Source organism: Pan paniscus, chromosome 7, assembly GCF_029289425.2.
Source record: "Pan paniscus chromosome 7, NHGRI_mPanPan1-v2.0_pri, whole genome shotgun sequence".
Classification (NCBI taxonomy): Eukaryota; Metazoa; Chordata; class Mammalia; order Primates; family Hominidae; genus Pan; species Pan paniscus.
Genome location: NC_073256.2, coordinates 24,172,446 through 24,192,739, shown reverse-complemented (window position 1 = coordinate 24,192,739; position 20,294 = coordinate 24,172,446).

Here is a 20,294-nt window from a genome sequence, read left to right as displayed (position 1 = left end):
TTGGCCAGGCAGATCTTGAACTCCTGGCCTCAAGCGATTCACCTACCTCGGCCTACCAAAGTGCTGGGATTACAGGCATGAGCCAATGCACCTGGCCTGTCTTTTTTATGTTATGTCCATGTGAAACAGCCCAGTTGTCAGCACACAAAGGGGTCCAAATGTGAAAGGAAAGGGCAAACACAGGGGAAACCTAGGGGTGTTCAGAGATAGTTCCCAGGTCATTGCCTGTTTCAATATGTACAGTCCTGGGCCCCACGCACATGATTCTGTCTTGGCAGGTCAGAGTTAGAGATGGGGAGCTACCTGGTTACGAGGGATCCCAGTGCATTTTGAGGCAGCTGGTTGTTAAGACTGAATTGTAAAAATTACAACCCAAAGATGTGAAGGGAAACAGAAAGGCATTGGCAGGCTAGAAAACAACACAAGTAAAACATGAACAAGTTCATTCCTGAAGGAGATTCTCAATGACAGCTGCACATCAGAATCACCTGGGGAGATTTTAAAACCCCAGTGCCCGGGCTCTGCAGCCCATATCAATTATTACAGAATCTCTTGGGGATGAAACATGGGCATCAGTATTTTTGGTTTGTGTGTGTGTGTGTGTGTTTGAGACGGAATCTTGTTCTGTCACCCAGGCTGAAGTGCAGTGGTGCGATCTCAGCTCACTGCTACCTCTGCCTCCCGGGTTCAACCCATTTTCCTACCTCAGCCTCCCAAGTAGCTGGGATCACAGGTGTGCACCCCCAAGCCTGGCTAATTTTTGTTTTTTTAATAGAGATAGGGTTTCACCATGCTGCCCAGGCAGGTCTCGAACTCCCAGCCTCAGGTGATCTGCCCGCCTTGGCCTCACACAGTGCTGGGATTACAGGCACGAGCCATTGCTCCTAGCAGTATTTTTTTAATGAGGCAAAATTCACATAACATAAAGTCCCTGTATGAAACCATACACTTCAGTATCATTAAATACATTCACAATATTAAGCAATCATCATCTCTGTCTAGTTCCAAAACGTTTTCATTAACACCCCCGCCCCCCAAAAAAATAACCCTGTATCCATCAAGCACTCTCCATCCCCTCCCCTTTCCCCCAGCTCCTGGCAACCACTTACCTGCTTTCTGCCTCTATAGATTTGCCTATTCTGGGCCTTTCACATAAATGGAATCATGCAATATATATAATAACCAAAAGGTAACAACAACCAAGATGGCCATTTGGTTGACGAATGAACAAACAATATGTGCTGTATCTATACAATGGAAATATTGGTGCCTACTACATGTGGATGGACCTTGGAAACATCATGCTAAGTGAGAGAGAGCCTTGGTATTGTCTCTTCTCCCCAGGAGATTCCAAGATGCAGCCAAGGTTGAGACCCCCTGACAAGCAATGGATATGATTGGGTGCAGATGAAATAAGGCAGCCAGGGGCAGGAGGGACGTCTCATTGAAGATGATTATTTGTGGATGCCTAGCAGGGATGGGGATGAGGTATGATAACAGCAACCCCAATCCCAACACTGCGTGACCGATTTTATCTTCAGCCAGCTGATATGCCTCATGGGGTTTGGACACAGGACAACTCTGCCTCCCAGGTTCAAGCAATAACACCTGCCTCAGCCTCTTAAGTAGCTGGGATTACAGGCATGTATCACCACGCCTGGCTAATTTTTGTATTTTTAGTAGAAACGAGGTCTCGTCATGTTGCCCAGGTTGGTCTCGAACTTCTGGCCTTAAATGATCCACCCACCTCAGCCTCCCATAGTACTGGGATTACAGGCATGAGCCACAGTGGCAGCCTCCAAATTGTATTTGAAGTTTGACTTTCCACCTCCAGAAAATCCAACCTTTTCCCAAGTCACAGTGGGACACCCCGGAGTTAATTTGAGAGAAATATGCTTTTAAAAACAACTCCAGGCCAGGCGCAGTGGCTCACGCGTGTAATCCTAGCACTTTGGGAAGCTGAGGCGGACGGATCACGTGGTCAGGAGATCAAGACCATCCTGGCCAACATGGTGAAACCCCGTGTCTACTAAAAATACAAAAAATTAGCCGGGCATGGTGGCACTTGCCTGAAAGCCCAGCTACTAGGGAGGCTGAGGCAGGAGAATCGCTTGAACCAGGGAGTCAGAGGTTGCAGTGAGCCGAGATCGCGCCACTGCACTCCAGCCTGGCGACAAGGAGAGATTCCGTCTCAACATAGATAAATAAAACCCTCCGATATGAACACCAAACTAGAATCATTCCACTGACTTCCCTCCGCCAATCAGGGGGAGTTATGGTGATGGTGCATGAGTGTCTATTTGCATTGAGTCTTAATGGAAAAAAAGGTTGTGTCACTCAAACGGAAAACAAATCACAGCCCAGACTGGAGCTGTGGATGAATAGCATGGCTGAGTGTTGGTACAGGCTTTCCACAGCAATATTAAAACTGAAAAAATCAGCAATGAAGCTCCCAGCCACATTTCTGCCAAATGATTTGGGGGAAAACAACAGAGGCACTCCTCAACTTTTCCTTCGCTGCACAAAGTGGGTTTGGCTGGAAATGCCAAGTGTACTTGTTGCTGGGATCTTTCAAATGAAAGCAAGCTGGGAGTCAACCTCCTGCAGCCGCAGGCCAGAAATGGGTTTAGACCAAACTAGTATAGTAACACTGGTGCACATCTAAACAGCTTTAACTCACTCCCAGCAATCCAGATTAATTTAATATGCTTTCTTATTGGCATTCTGCATTTTTCATTAAAGCAAATAAACATCCATCCCTCTGTGATAAGTTAGGGCAAAAAAAAAAATTCATATGTTTAGGGCATAGGGAAGGAGGAGTTGTTGGCTGTTAAAAAAAAATACTGCAAATGGCCTTTGAAAGTCTAGACATCTTCATCATAAACACAAACATTCCTCTTCACAAAGGGACCTCAAGTAACCTTAGGCTGGATGGCCCACTTGAGTATGTTTTTCTTCTCATTCTTTCTTACCTTCCCTCCAGCCAACCCAACCCACATTCAGTGACCAAGTCACGTGGGTTTTACCTCCTATATCTTTTCAGATCCGTTCACTGCTCAGCCACTCTCCTGACACCACCATAAACCAAGCCACCATCACCTCCAACTGTTTGACTGCAAATGCCTCCTCACTGGCCTCTGTCTTCCCCTGGTCCTGTGACAATCTGCACTCCGGTCGGATCATTACGTTAGGAGATCCAGACCATTCTCCCTAACACGGTGAAACCCCGCCTCTACTAAAAATACAAAAATTTTAGCTGGGCGTGGTGGCGGGCGCCTGTAGTCGCAGCTACTTGGGAGACTGAGGCAGGAGAATGGCGTGAACGCGGGAGGTGGAGCTTGCAGTGAGCCGAGATCGCGCCACTGCACTCCGGCCTGGGCGACAGAGTGAGACTCCATCTCAAAAAAAAGAAAAAAAAAAAATGATAAAAGGTCACCTTTACTGAGCCCACCCTATCTCATTCCATCCCTACATCAGTCCTTTATTTCACCAGTGGGGAAGCTGGGACACAGAGTAGTTAGGTGGGATGCCCAAGGTGGGACCACTCGTGTGAAGTTTCCACACAGTAATGTGAGACCCTCCATGACCTAGCCCCTCTCTTTCTCCAGCCTCATTTCCTGATTCTCTCGCTTGGCCTGCAGGCCTCAGCCACACAAACTTCTTGAAAGTCCCTTAAATCTGGCTGAGCGCAGTGGCTCACACCTGTAATCTCAGCACTTTGGGAAGCTGAGGCGGCTGGATCACCTGAGATCAGGAGTTCGAGACCAGCCTGGTCAACATGGTGGAACCCCATCTCTACTAAATATCCCAAAATTAGACAGGTGTGGTGGATGGCACCTGTAATCTCAGCTACTCGGGAGACTGAGGCAGGAAAGTCGCTTGGACTCGGTAGGCAGAGGTTGCCGTGAGCCAAGATCGCACCACTCCACCCAAGCCTGGGCGTCAAGAGTGAAAGTCCGTCTCAACAAAAAAAGTCCCTTAAATCTGCTCTATGCCTATCAACCTCAGGGACTTCACTATGCTGTTTCTCACCCTGAAATGCTGTTCCTCATTTCTCTACATAGTGAACTCATCCCACCCCCTAGGCCTTTCCTTAAGTGTCATCACTTCAAGGAAGATTTTACTTTTTTAATATAACTATTAAAATATAATTCAGGTACCGTATCATTTGCCCATTTAAAGTGAACAAATCAGTGGTTTCAGTGCATTCACAGAGCTCGGCAACCACCATTATGATCAATTTTAAAACATTTTCATCACCCCAAAAGGAAACCCTGTATCCATGAGCAGGTACCTGCCATTTCCTCCTCCCACTAAGCCCTGACAATCTACTTTTTTTGAGATAGAGTCTCTGTCACAGGCTGGAGTGCAGTGGCACAATCTCGGCTCACTGCAACCTCCGCCTCCCGGGTTCAAGCAATTCTCCTGCCTCCCGAGTAGCCGGGATTACAGAGATGTGCCACCATGCCCATCTAATTTTGTATTTTTAGTAGAGTCAGGGTTTCTATCTTCGTAGATTTGCGTGTTCTGGACATTTCATATAAATGACATCTTAGAATATGTGACCTTTTGTGACTGGTTTCTTCCACTTAGCTTAATATTCTCATAGTTCATCCGTGTTGTAGCCCGTGTTAGTACTTCATTCCTTTTGATGACTGAATAATATTCCATTGCATAGTCAAACCATGTTCTATTTCTCCACTCATCAGTAGACAAGCATTTGTGTTGTTTTCACTTTGGCGCTATTATGAATAATGCTGCTATGAGCATTTGTGTACAAGTTTCTGGACGGACATATATGTTCATTTCTTTCATAAACTGGAGTGGAAGTGCTGGGTCATAGAACTCTGTGTTTAAGCTTTTGAAGAAGTGCCAGACTGTGTAAGAAAGAAAGCCTTTCCTCACCCTGTGAGACTGAGCTCCCTCTCTCCATTTATATGTTCTCTTTAAGCCCTTTGCTTCTCTTTCAGAGCAATTCACGTTGACCTGGGTCACCCTCAACTTAAGGCTCATAACTCCCCTAGATCCTCAGGGTCCACACTAAATGTGATGAAATATGATGCAAGCCACATATTTACATTTGCATTTTGTAACAACCACATTTTTAAAAGTAAAACAAAAAAAGTGAAGGTAATTGGAATAATATCACAGATGTAAACAAATCTATCCAAAATACCAGGTCTACATGTATAAAATTTTTTAACAATAACAAAATACTTTGCTTTCATTTTATATTAAGTCCTCACAATCTAATGTGTATTTGACACTTCTCGCACATTTCAGAATGATGGCAGCAGCCCATATGGGGGGCCCGCCCATGATGCCAATGATGGGCCTTCCTGCTCCTGGGATGATGCCAGTGGGACCTGCTCCTGGAATGAGGCCGCCCATGGGAGGCCACATGCCTGTGATGCCTGGGTGCCCAATGATAAGACCTCCTGCCCGTCTCATGATGGTGCCCAGTCAGCCCAGAATGACTCGACCAGACAGATAAGGATAGAGGGGAGGCCTCATTGCATCAGTATTGTTTTGTTGTTGTTATTGTTGTGTTTTTTTTGTTTGTAATGTTTTGTTTTGTTTTTGAGACAGAGTCTTCCTCTGCCGCCCAAGCTGGAGGGCAGTGGCATGATCTGAGCTCACTGAAACCTCCACCTCCCGGGTTCAAGCGATTCCCCTGCCTCAGCCTCCTGAGTAGTGTGGGACTACAGGCGTGTTCACCATGCCCGGCTAATTTTTTTTATTTTAGTAGAAACGGGGTTTCACCATGTTGGCCAGGATGGTCTCAATCTCCTGACCTCGTGACCCGCTCGCCTCAGCCTCTGAAAGTGCTGGGATTAAAGGTGTGAGCCACTGCGCCTGGACTATATGAATTTTATATTTACCTGTTCCCTTCACCAGGAGATCATGCTGCTGTGATGTCGGGTTTTCTTAACAGCGTAAGGAAGACTTGCCCCCTTGCCCTATCAAAGAGAATAGTTTTGGAGGGGAGAAGTGGGACCAAAAAAGATGCAGTTTTCATTTGTATTGGGAAATGTGAAAATAAAATTGACAACTCTTTCAGTTAAAAACAAAAAAAGAAAAGGAAAGAAGATGTGGGGCTGCCATATGCAATACCGTGGATTTCATGGATCTTCTACTCTGGAGGCAAATATTATCTTTACTGAAGCCAGACCAACCTGACACAAAGACCTTTTGTTTTTTTAATGTGACTGTGTTTTATTTTAGAATGTGTAATTCACTTTAGAAGGGTAAAGTACCTGTCTGGGGAAGACTATTTAATTTCCTGCATTTATTTAGAATGTTGGCTGATGTTGTTATGAAGGGAAACAGCTCTAACAACTGAGTGCCCCCCACATAGACACAGCTCATGAGTTCGCGGGGCAAAGGAATTGAACAGCAGCCTCCTAATAGCCAGCCTTCTCTGTGATGTGGAAATAATTATCAGCATGTAAAAGACTATATATATATTCAACAATTCTGATCCCCTGAAAAATTCAAATCTACAACTGATTTGCTTCCTGGGCTCCTGAAAACAACTTTGTCAAAATTGTTCAGAAATATAATCAGCCAATCGTTGCCCCTTGGGGACGCAGGATAAAGCAAGTCAGCTATGACCAATGTGGAGTCGGCCGTGCACAATTACATGCAGACCTGCATGATATCGAGTTCCTGCTATGGTCCCTCCCCAGTCAGGCCCCCATTGCCTGGGCTGCAACCAGAAGCATTCAGGCACAAGTGCATTCAACAAATACTTATTTAATTGTACTGGTGGTTAGAGGGTTGCAATTGATTAAGGTACATTAATGGATCCATGTCCTCCCAGTATCCAAGACTCTGCCATTTGTCTCTGCAGTTCCTCCCACTGAAGAATCGGAGTATATTTCTCCAGTCCCTAATGTTGGGTTTTGTAATGTGTCTAGCTTTGGCCACTGGAATATTAATCTGTATGACCAACAACTTGGAAAGTGTGCATTCATTTGTGCTCACTCACTCCTGCTATCACCATGACAACAAGCCCAGGCCAGACTGCTGCTTCCAGCAGAAGATAAGAGACACCAAGAGCAAAGTCGAGCTTCCCAGACATGCTCATGCTAGATTGACCAATCCTCAGCTGACCCATAGATCCATGAAAATAAACGATTGTTGTATTAAGCCACTGAGATTTGGAGTGACTTGTTATGCAGCATTTTGTGAAAACAACTAACTGACACAAGGGTCACTGTCCTTTATCTCTGTAGATTTTAACCAATTTTAATAGCTAGATGGAGATCTTCTAGTTGCCTTTATTTATAATGAATATGACTGTAGAGCTAGTTTGGCCTGACACTACCAGTAACCTACCCAGAAATTCAGAAATACTTTCTTCTCCAACCTGCCCCAACCAACCTTTTGTTTGTTTGTTTGTTTTTGGGTTCTCCCTCTTTGCCTAGGCAAGAGTACAAATGGTACAGTCAGAGCTCACTGTAGCCTCAAAATCCTGGGCTCAAGTGATCTTCCCCTTCAGCCTCCTATGTAGCTAAGACTACAGACATGTGCCACCATGCCTGGCTAATTTTTTTATTCTTTGCAGAGAGAGGGTCTCACTATACTGCCCAAGTTGGTTTCAAACTCCTGGCCTCAAGCAGTCCTCCTGCCTCACCCTTCCAAAGTGCTAGGATTATAGGCATGAGCCACCACACCCAGCCTCTTCTTCTTTTTAAATAGAAACTTTATTTTATTCTGACAGTGGGTTTCTTTCTTTCTTTTTTTTTTTTTAAGAAAAAGTTGGCCCAGCCCCAGGGAATAAATTTTGACTGCTCTAAACAACTATAGACCAAGGGCCAAATCTGGCCCTCTGACTGTATAAATTAACTTTTACTGGAATAAAACCAGGTCCGTTGATTTATCCATTGTCTACATACGCTTTTAGGCTACGATGGCACCACTGCGTCACTACAACAGAGGTTATTTAGACCAAAAGCCTAAAATATTACCGTTTGCCTCTTTATGGAGAAAGTTTGCCATTCCCTATCTAAGGTTTAGATTCTGAGCTTATCATTTTATCCTACCCGCCCTCACCAGTGACTGGCTCAAAACAAGTCTGTAATTCCATTCTGACTGTTCTACTGAGGGAATTCCCCCTTCTTCTCATGCAGAGCTGATGAGGGTAAGTTGTATTAATAGGACATACGCTCAGGTTTTCTGAAAAATACTTTTATCTAGAAATGCATAGGAATATGCTGGTGCCTGAATGTACCATCCGGGGGCCTGGAGATTGACTCCCCTGCCTCCACAGCTGGTGCTCACACTTACTACTGAGAGGCCTGCGGAAACACCTGCCTACCCACCACCAGAACCTGCATAGGTCACCTGGAGAACTAGAGATCAGCCTGCCACACACACCACCCAGGAGCCCAGTGGTGCACCTGCCCACCTGGCCCAGTGCTGCCACTGCCAGCAACCAAAGAAGCCACCTGGAGGCCCAGGGATTGGCTCACACAGACAGGCTATCATCAGTGCCCACAAACGCTGCCCATGGTCCCTAGTATTGACACACCTGGTCCACCGCCACTACCACTGATGCTGAAGGACAAGACTTCCTGGCATCCCCATCCTCAGCAAAGCCTCACCACAGCCTCCAATAACAACTGCCGTCTGGCCAAGTGTGGCGGCTCACGCCTGTAATACCAGCACTTTGAGAGGCCGAGGCGGGTAGATCACGAGGTCAGGAGTTCGAGAGCAGCTTGGCCAACATGGTGAAACCCCGTCTCTACTAAAAATACAAAAATTAGCTGGTCATGGTTGCATGTGCCTATAGTCCCAGCTACTCAGGAGACTGAGGCAGGAGAATTGCTTGAACACGGGAGGCAGAGGTTGCGGTGAGCTGAGATTGTGCCACTGCACTCCAGCCTGGTGACAGAGTTAGACTCCATCTCAACAACCAAAAAAAAAAAAAAAAAAAAAAAAAAAAAAAAAAAAAAAACACTGCAGTCTAAGCCACTGAATGACTCACAGGCACCACTCATGCCAATTACAGCTGAAGGAATCATGTGCAGACTATACCACTGTACCCACCCAGAATCAAAGCCAAAGTGTGATATCCAATGAACACTGTAGATACAGCTGTAAGAAAAGGTCTTTCCCATATAAAAGCCAATCCATAAAATTGGAAGAAATGACTGTTATGTCAGAGGCACAGATAGTCACATAAGGATGCAAGAAATATGAAAAAGGAAACATAACATCTCCAAAGAAGCACAATAATTCTCCAGCAACAGATCCAATGAAAAGAAAATCTATGAAATGCCTGAAAAAATTTCAGAATAATGTTATTAAAGAAACTCACGGAGATACAAGAGAACACAGATAATGAATACAAAAAAAAAAAAAGAAAGAAAAAGAAAACAGGAAAACAATTCATGATCTGAATCACAAATTCAACAGAGATAGACAGCATAACAAAGAGCCAAACACAAATCCTGGAAGACAATAAATCATTGAAATAAATACAAAAGATAATTGACAGCTTTAACAATAGACTAGATCAAGCAAAACAAAGAATTTCTGAACCTGAAGACTGGTCTTTTAAAATAATCCAGTCAGACAAAAAGAAAGAAAAAAGAATGAAGCAAGGCTACATGACATATGGGAAACATATGTGACAAAAAACTGAAATTCTGGGAGTTCTGGATGGAGATGCGATTGGTAAAGGCATAGAAAACCTATTTAATGAAATAGTAACTGAAAACTTCCTGAATGCTTCCAAATGCAGGAAGCTCAAAGATTACCAAGTAAATACAACTCAAAAAGGTCTTCTCCAAGGCACATTATGGTAAAATTGTCAAAAGACAAAGAGAAAATGCTAAAAACAGGAAGAGAAAGGTATCAAGTCACTTATAAGAGAATCTCCCTCAGGCTAACAGGGAATTTCTCAGCAGAAACCTTACAGGCTAGGAGAAAAGGGGATGTATATTACAAGTAAAAAATAAAAATAAAAAAATGTAAGCCAAAAATACTATACCCAGCAAAGCTATCCTTCACAAATGAAGGAGACTGGCATAGTGGTTCACATCTGCAATTCCAGAGACTCAGAAGGCTGAGGCAGTAGGACCATTTGATCCCAGGAGTTCAAGGCTGCAGTGAGCTATGATCATGTCACTGGACTCCAGCCTGGGTGACAGAGTGAGACTCCATTGCTAAAAAAAAAAATAGTAATAATAAAAGAGAAAAAAGTATTTCCCAGATAAGCAAAAGACTGTTTGTTTGTGTCTTGTTTGTTGCGGTCCTACAAGAAATGTTTAAGGGAGTCCTACATTGGGAAGTGAAAGAACAATATCTACCATCATGAAAATACATGAAAGTATAAAACTCACTGGTAGTTCAGACACAAAAAGAACAAAGGATTCAAACATCACCACTAAAGAAAACCACCAAACTGCAACCATAAATAATGAGAGAAAAAAGGAACAAAGGTGTATTAGTCTGTTTTCACACTACTGATAAAGACATACCTGACTGAGACTGGGCAACTTACGAAAGAAAGAGGTTTAATGGACTTACACTTCCACATAGCTGAGGAAGCCTAAGAATCACGTTGGAAGGCAAGAAGCAAGTCATGTCTCACATGGATGGCAGCAATCAAAGATAGAGCTTCTGCAGAGAAACTACCCTTTTCAAAACCATCAGACCTTGTGAGACGTATTCACTATCATGAGAACAGCATGGGAAAGACCTGAGCCCATGACTCAATTACTTCCCACCAGGTCCCTCCCACAACATGTGGGAATTCAAGATGAGACTTGGGTGGGGACACAACCAAACCATATCATTCTGCCCCTGGCCTTTCCCAAATGTCATATCCTCACATTTCAAAACCAATCATGCCTTCCCAACAGTCCCCCAAAGTCTTAACTAAGTTCAGCATTAATTCAAAAGTCCACAGTCCAAAGTCTCATTTGAGACAAGGCAAATCCCTTCTGCCTATGAGCATGTAAAATCAAAAACAAGTTAGTTACTTCCTAGATACAATGGGGGTATAGGCACTGGGTAAATACAGTCATTCCAAATGGCAGAAAATTGCCAAAACAAAGGGGCTACAGGACCCATGCAAGCCCAAAATCCAGTGGGGCAGTCAAATCTCAAAGCTCCAAAATGATCTCCTTTGACTCCATGTCTCACATGCAGGTCATGCTGATGTAAGAGGTGGGCACCCATGGCCTTGGGAGAAAAAAGGCCACAGCTCCACTCCTGTGGCTTTGTATGGTTTAGACCCCCTACTGGCTCCTTTCACGGGTTGGCATTGAGTGTCTGCAGCTTTTCAAGGCACACAGTGCAAGCTGTCAGTGAATCCAGCATTCTGGGGTCTGGAGGATGGTGGCCCTCTTCTCAAAGCTCCACTAGGTGGCGCTGCAGTAGGGACTCTATGTAGGGGCTCCGACCCCACATTTCCCTTCTGCACTGCCCTAGTAGAGTTTCTCCATGAGTGCCCTGCCCCTGCAGCAACCTCCTGCCTGGATATCTAGGCATTTCCATACAACTTCTGAAATCTAGGCAGCAGTTCCCAAACCTCAATTTTTGACTTCTGTGCACCCACAGGCTCAACACTATGTGGAAGCTGCTAAGGCTTGGGGCTTGCACCCTCTGAAGCCACAGCCCACGTTGTGCCTTGGTGCCTTTTAGCTGCAGCTGGCGTGGCTAGGACTCAGGCACCCTAGGCTGCTCACAACGGGGGTCCCTGGGTCCAGCCCACAAAACCATCTTTTCTTCCTAGGCCTCTGGACCTTTGATGGGAGGGGCTGCCATGAAGACCTGTGACATGCCCTGGAGACATTTTCCCCATTGTCTTGGGGATTCACATTTGACTCCTCGTTACTTAAACAAACTTCTGCAGCCAGATCGAATTTTTCTTGAAAAAATGGGATTTTCTTTTCTATTGCATTGTCAGGCTGCAGATTTTCCAAACTTTCATGCTCTGCTTCCCTTATAAAACTGAAGGCCTTTAACAGCACCCAAGTCATCTCTTGAATGCTTTGCTGCTTAGAAATTTCTATCAGATACCCTATATCTCAAGTTCAAATACCCTATCAGATACCCTAAATCATCTCTCTCAAGTTCAAAATTCCACAAATCTCTACAGCAGGGGCAAAAAGCCACTAGTCTCTTTGCTAAAACATAACAGGAGTCACCATTGTGCCAGTTCCTAACAAGTTCCTCATTTCCATCTGAGACAACCTAAGCCTAGACTTTATTGTCCATATAACAATCAGCATTTTGGGCAAGTCTCTAGAAAATCTTTTCCAAATTTTCCCACATTTTCCTGTTTCCTTCTGAGCCCTCCAAACTGTTCCAACCTCTGCCTGTTTCCCAGTTCCAAAGTCACTTCCACATATTCAGGTATCTTTTAGCAACACCCCACTTCTGGTACTAATTTACTGTATTAGTTCATTTTCACACAGCTGATAAAGACACATTCAAGACTGGGAAATTTACAAAAGAAAGAGGCTTAATGGGCTTACAGTTGTACATTGCTGGGTAGGCTTCAAAATCATTGCGGAAGTCAAGGAGACGCAAGTCACATCTTACAGGGATGGCAGCAGGCAAAGAGAGATCTTGAGCAGGGAAACTCCTCCTTTTAAAACCATCAGATCTCATGAGACTTATTCACTATTAAAAGAATAGCATGGGAAATACCTGCCTCCATGATTCAACTACTTCCCACTGGGTCCCTCCCACAACACATGGGAATTCAAGATGAGATCTGAGTGGGGACACAGCCAAACCATATCAAAAGGATATACAAAATAACCAGAAAACAATGAACAAAATGACAGGAATAAGTCCTCACCTATCAATAATAACTTCGAATATGGGTTAAATTACCTACCTAAAAGATAGAGACAGGCTTAATGGATAAAAAATGACCCACAACATCTACAAGAAACCCACTTCACTTGTAAAGACACACACAGACTGAAAGTGAAGGGATGGAAAAAGATACACCACACAAACAGAAATAAAAAATAATCAGGAGTAGCTAAACTTACACCAGATAAAACAGACTTTAAGTCAAAAACTGTAAAAAGGACAAAGAAGGTCATTATATGGTAATAAAGGGATCAATTCGGCAACAAAGTATAACAATTCCAAATATGCATGCAACCAACACAAGCGCATCCAGAGACATATAGCAAATATTATTAAATCTACATGGAGAGATAGAGTCCAATACAATGATAGTTGAGAACTTCAACATCCTACTCTCAGCATTGGACAGTTCATCTAGACATAAAATCAACAAAGAAACATTAGATTTCAGCTGCACTTTAGACCAAATGGACCTAACAGTTATTTTCAGAATATTTCATCCAGCAGCAGCAGAATATACAATCATCTCATCAACACATGGAACATTCTCCAGGATAGACCATAGGTTAGGACACAGAACAAGGCTCAATAAAATTTAAAAAACTAAAATCATATCAAGTGTCTTCTCAGACCACAATGGAATAATACTTGAAATCAATAAGAAGAAGAAATTTAGAAACTGTACAAATACATGGACATTAAACATGCTATTGAATAATCATTGGGTCAATGAAGAAATTAAGATGGACATCAAAAATTTTTTTTAAACCGAAAATGGAAACACATCATGCAAAACCTATGGGATACAGCAAAAGCAATACTAAGAGGAAAGTTTATAGCAATAAATGCCTACACGAAAAAAGTAGAAAGATTTCAAATAAACAACCTAATGATGCACCTCAAGGAACTCAAAAAGCAAGAACAAATCAAACACACAATTAGTAGAAAGAGAAAAATATAAATAACATAGCAGAAACAAATGCAACAGAGACAAAAAAATGCAAAGAATCAACAAGATAAAAGTTGGTTTTTTGAAAAGTTAAACAAAATTGATAAACCACTAGTGAGGCTAACCAAAAAAAAAAAAAAAAAAAAAAAAAAAAGAGACCCAAATAAATACAATCAGAAATGAAAAAGGAGACATTATAACTGTTACCAAAGAAATAAAAAGAATCATTAGAGGCTATTATGAACAATCATATGCTAACAAATTGGAAAACCTAGAGGAAAGGGATAAATTCCCAGACATACACAGCCTACCAAGATTGAACTAGGAAGAAACAGAAAAATGTGAACTGACCCAAAATGAATAGCAGGTTTGAATCAGTAATAAAAAGTCTCCCAAAAGAGAAAAGTCCTAGACTAGGCTTTTATGCTGATTTCTACCCAATTTATAAAGAAAAACAAACACCAATTCTTCTCAAACTATTCCCAAAAATTGAAGAGGAAGGAATTCTTCCTAACTCATTGTATAAGGCCAGCATTACCCTGATATCCAATCAAGACAAGGACACAACAAAAGGAGAAAACTACAGACCAATATTCCTAATGAACACAGATGGTAAAATTCTCGGCATAATACTACCAAGCCAAATCTAATGATGAATGAAAAAGATAATATACCATGATCAATTGGGATTTATCCCAGGAATACAAAGATGGCTCAACATACACAAATCAATACATGTGATACATCACATCGACAAGATGAGAGGCAAAAACTATCTGATCATCTCAGCAGATGCAGAAAAATCACTCAGTAAAACTTACCATTCCTTCATGATGAAAACTCTCAACAAATTAGGCACAGAAGGAACACTTCAACCTAAGAAAAGGCGTATATGACAAATGTACAGCTAACATCCTACTCACTGGGAAAAAATTGAAAAGCCTTTCCTCTAAGAACTGGAACAAGGGAAGGATGCCCACTTTCACCACTCTTATTCAACACAGTATGGGACATCCAAGCCAGAGTGATCAGACAAGATAAAGAAATAAAAGGCATTCAAATGGACAAAAGGAAGTCCAATTGTCTCACTTTGCAAATGACATAATCTTATACCTGTAAACAGAAAAACCTAAAGACTCTACCAAAAAACTCTTAAAATAAATTAGGCTGGGCATGGTAGCTCATGCCTGTAATCCCAGCACTTTGGGAGGCCAAGGTGGATGGATCACCTGAGGTTGGGGGTTTGAGACCAGCCTGGCCAACATGGTGAAACCCTGTCTCTACCAAAAATACAATTAGCCAGGCATGGTGGTAGGTGCCTGTAATCCCAGCTACTTGGGAGGCTGAAGCAGGAGAATCGCTTGAACCTGAGAGGTGGAGGTTGCAGTGAGCCAAGATTGCACCACTGCACTCCAGCCTGGAAAACAGAGTGAGACTCTCTCAAAAAATAAAAAATAAAAAACATTTTTAAAAATGGATGTATAATTCAGTAAAGCTTCAGGACACAAAATCAACATACAAAAATCAGTAATGTTTCTATATACCAGTAACAAACTAGCTAAAATAGAAATCAAGGAAGAAATTCTATTTATAATAGCTACAAAAATAAAATACCTAGGAATAAACTTAACCAAGGATGAGGAAAAAAAAAAACCCAAAAAACTTCTACAATGAAAACCACAAAACACTGATAAAATAAATTGAGAAGGACACAAACAAATGGAAAGGCATCTTATGCTCGTGGGTTGGAATAACTAATACTGTTAAAATGACCATACTACCCGAAGCAATCTAGAGATTCAGTATAATCCCTATCAATTATATTCTTCACAGAAACAGGAAAAAAAAAAAAAACCCTGAAATTCATATGGAACCACAGAAGACCCCAAATAGCCAGAGCAATACTGAGCAAAAAGAACAAAGCTAGAAGCCTCACACTACCTGATTTAAAAATATACTGCAAAGAGGCCGGGCGAGGTGGCTAAAGCCTATATCCCAGCACTTTGGGAGGCCAAGGCGGGTGGATCACAAGGTCAGGAGAACGAGACCATCCTGGCTAACACGAAGAAACCCCGTCTCTAAAAAAAAAAAAAAAAAAAAAAAAAAAAAAAAAAAAAAAAAAAAAAATTAGCCAGGCGTGGTGGCGGGCATCTGTAGTCCCAGCAGCTACTCGGGAGGCTGAGGCAGGAGAATGGCATGAACCTGGGAGGAAGAGCTTGCAGTGAGCAGAGATCACGCCACTGCACTCCAGCCTGGGCGACAGAGCAAGACTCCATCTCAAAAAGAAAAAAAAAAAAAACATATATATATATATATATATATATATATATATATATATATAAATAAAATATATATATATAAATAAAATATATATATGTGTATATATGTATATATGTATATATGTATGTTATACGTATATATGTATGTATATACGTAGATATGTATGTATATACGTATATACGTATGTATATACGTAGATATGTATGTATATACGTATATACGTATGTATATACGTAGATATGTATGTATATACGTATATACGTATGTATATACGTAGATATGTATATATACGTATATATGTATGTATATACGTATATATGTATATATGTGTATATGCACATATATGTATATATACACGTATATATGTGTATATACACGTATATATGTATATATACACGTATATATATATGTATGTGTGTGTGTATATATATATATATATATATGCATATATATATATTACAAAGCTATAGTAACCAAAACAGCGTGTATTGGTATTAAAACAGACACAAAAACAAAGGAAACAGACTAAAGAATCCAGAAATGAATCCACATATTTACAGCTAACTGATTTTCAAGAAAGCTGTCAAGAATATGCATTGAATAAAGGACACCCTCTTCATTAAATGGTGCCAGGAAAACTAGATATCCAAACACAGAAGAATAAAACTATACCCTTGTCTCTCATCACTTACAAAAATAAACTCAAAATCAATTAAAGACTTAAATGTAACAGCCACAACTATAAAACTACTAGAAATAACCACAGGAGAAACGCTTGAGAACAAAGATTGTATGGCTAACACTTAAAAAGTACAAGCAACAAAAACAGACAAATGGGATTATATTAAACTAAATACCTTCTGCATATCAAATAAAACAATCAACAGAGTGAAAAGACAACACCTCTCCCTTACACCATACACAAAAATTAACTCAAGATGTCCTACAGACTTAAATGTAAAACTCATAACTATAAAAACGCTGAAGACAACCTAGGCAATACCACCCGGTACATAGTGATGGGCAAAGAGTTCATGGTGAAGATGCCAAACGCAATTGCCACAAAAGCAAAACTTGACAAATGGGATCTAATTAAATGAAAGAGCTTCTGCACAGCAAAAGAAACTATGAAAAAATAAACAGACATTTCTCAAAAGAAAATCTACAAATCACCAAGTTTATGCAAAAATATTCAACATCACTAATAATCACGGAAATGCAAATCAAAACCACAATGAGATATCATCTCACACTTGTTAGAATGGGTATTAAAAACACAAAGCACAACAATTGCTGGTAAGCATGTGAAGAAGAGAAAATTATTGTATATTGTTGGTGGGAATGTAAATTGGTACAGCCATTACGAAAAAAAGTACAGAGATTTCTCAAAAAACTAAGAACAGATCTACCATATGATCCAGCAATCCCACTCCTGGGTATATATCCAAAAAAAGATATCAGTGTATCAACGGGATACCTGTACCCCCATATTTACTGCAGCACTATTTACAATAGCCAAGATATGGAATCAATCTAAATGTCAATCAATGGATGAATGGATAAAGAAAATGGGAATATACACACAATAGAATAGTATTTAGCCATAAGAAAGAATGAAATCCTGTCATTTTCATCTAAATGGATGGAACTAAAGGTCATAACGTCAGGTGAACTAGGCCATGCACAGAAAGAAAACTATTGCATGTTCTCACTTATATGAGCAGCTTATGCTCCTGGAAATCAAAGCGGGGCCATGTTTCAGGTCAGTAGGGTCAGGGATAGAGACCACAGTTATGGACTTGTGTGCCCTGGAGCTCTATAAGATTGATATCATGGAGATAAAGAGTAGAATGATAGTTACCAGAGGGTGGGAATAGGAGGGGTTTGAAAAGAGGTTGATTAATAGGTATAAAAATATATAATAGAAGGAATGAGATCTAGTGTTTATTATCACAGAAAGTGACTACAACAATTTATTGTATATTTCTTTTTTTTAATTTCAATAGTTTTTAGGGAACAGGTGGTATTTGGTTACATGGATAAGTCCCTTAGGGGTGATCTCTGAAATTTTGGCATACCCATCAGCAAAGCCGTTTACCCAATGTATAGTCTTTTATCTCTCACCCCCTCCCACCTTCCCCCTGAGCCTCCAAAGTCCACTGTTTCATTCTTGTGCCTTCGCATCATCATAGCTTAGCTCCCACTTACGAGTGAGAACATGCAATGTTTGGTTTTCCATTCCTGAGTTACTTCATTTGAAATAATGGTCTCCAACTCCATCCAGGTTGTTATGAATGCCATTATTTTATTCCTTTTTAAGGCTAAGTAGTATTCTATGGTATACATATATATAACACATTTTCTTTATCCACAAATTGATTGATGGGCATTTTGGGCTGGTTCTATAGTTTTGCAACTGTGAATTCTGCTGCTGTAAACCTGTGCAAAAGTATCTTTTTCATATATTAACTTCTTTTCCTCTGGGTAGATACCTAACAGTGGGATTGCTGGATCAAAAGGTAGATGTACTTCTAGTTCTTTAAGGAATCTCCATATTGTTTTCCATAGTGCTGGTACTAGCTTACATTCCCACCATCAGTGTAAAAGCGTTGTATTTCACCACATCCATGCCAACATCAATTTTTGTTTTTTTTTTGTTTTGTTTTGTCTTTTGTTTTTTGTTTTTTTTGAGATGGAGTCTCACTCTGTCACCCAGGCTGGAGTACAATGGTGCCATATCAGCTCACTGCAACCTCTGCCTCCCGGGTTCAAGCAATTTTCCTGCCTCAGCCTCCTGAGTAACTGGGATTACAGGCAACTGCCACCATCCCCGGCTAATTTTTGTATTTTCAGTAGAGACTGGATTTCACCATGTTGGTCAGGCTGGTCTCAAACTCCTGACCTCGTGATAGGCCCACCTTGGCCTCCCAAAGTGCTAGGATTACAGGCGTGAGCCACCGTGCCCGGCCCTCTTTTTGTTTATTTTACACGTGGTATTGCATTGTGGTTTTGATTTGCATTTCCCTGGTAATTAGTGATGTTGAGCATTTTTTCATATGTTTGTTGGCCATTTGTATATCTTCTTTTGAGAATTGTCTATTCATGTCCTTGGCACATTTTTTGATGAGATTATTTTTTTCTTGCTGATTAGAGTTCCCTGTAGATTCTGGACATTAGTCCTTTGTCAAATGCAGTTTGTGAAAATTTTCTCCCACTCTGTGGGTGCTCTGTTTACTCTGCTGATTATTTCCTATGCTGTGCAGGAGGCTTTTAGTTTAATTAAGTCCCATCTATTTATCTTTGTTTCTGTTGCATTTGCTTTTGGGTTCTTGGTCATTAACTCTTTGCCTAAGCCAATGTGTAGAAGCATTTTCCAATGTTATCTTCTAGAATTTTTATGGTTTCAGACCTTAGATTTAAGTCTTTGATCCATCTTGTGTTGATTTTTGTATAAGTTGAGAGATAAGGATCCAGTTTTATTCTTCTACATGTGGCTTGCCAATTATCCCTGCACTATTTGTTGTATAGGGTGTACTTTTCTTACTTTGTTTTTGTTTACTTTGCCGAAGATCAGTTGGCTGTTAAGTATTTGGCTTTATTTCTAGGTTCTCTACTGTGTCCCATTGGTCATGTGCCTATTTTTATACCAGCACCATGCTGTTTTGGTGACTATAGCTTTGTAATATAGTTTGAAGTTGGGTAATGTGATGCCTCTAGATTGGTTCTTTTTGCTTAGTTTTGCTTTGGCTTTGCAGACTCTTTTTTAGTTCCAAATGAATTTTGGCATTCTTTTTTTCTAGTTCTATAAAGAATGATGATGGTACATTGATAGGAACTGCATTGAATTTGTAGACTGCTTTTGGCAGTATGGTCATTTTCACAATATTGAGTCTACCCATCCATGAGCATGGAATGTGTTTCCATTTGCTTGTGTCATCTATGATTTCTTTCAACAGTGTTTTGTAGTTTTCCTTGTAGGGGTCTTTCACCTCCTTGGTTAGGTATATTCCTAAGTATTTTATTTTTACAGCTATTATAAAAGGGTTTGATTTGATTCTCAGCCTGGTAGATGTTGGTGTATAGCACTGCTACTGATATGTGTACATAGATTTTGTATCCTGATAAATAGATTTATTGTGTATTTCTAAATAGCAATAAGATTTGAAATATTCCCAACACAAAGAAATGATCAATGTTTGAGGTGATTAATATCCTAAAGACC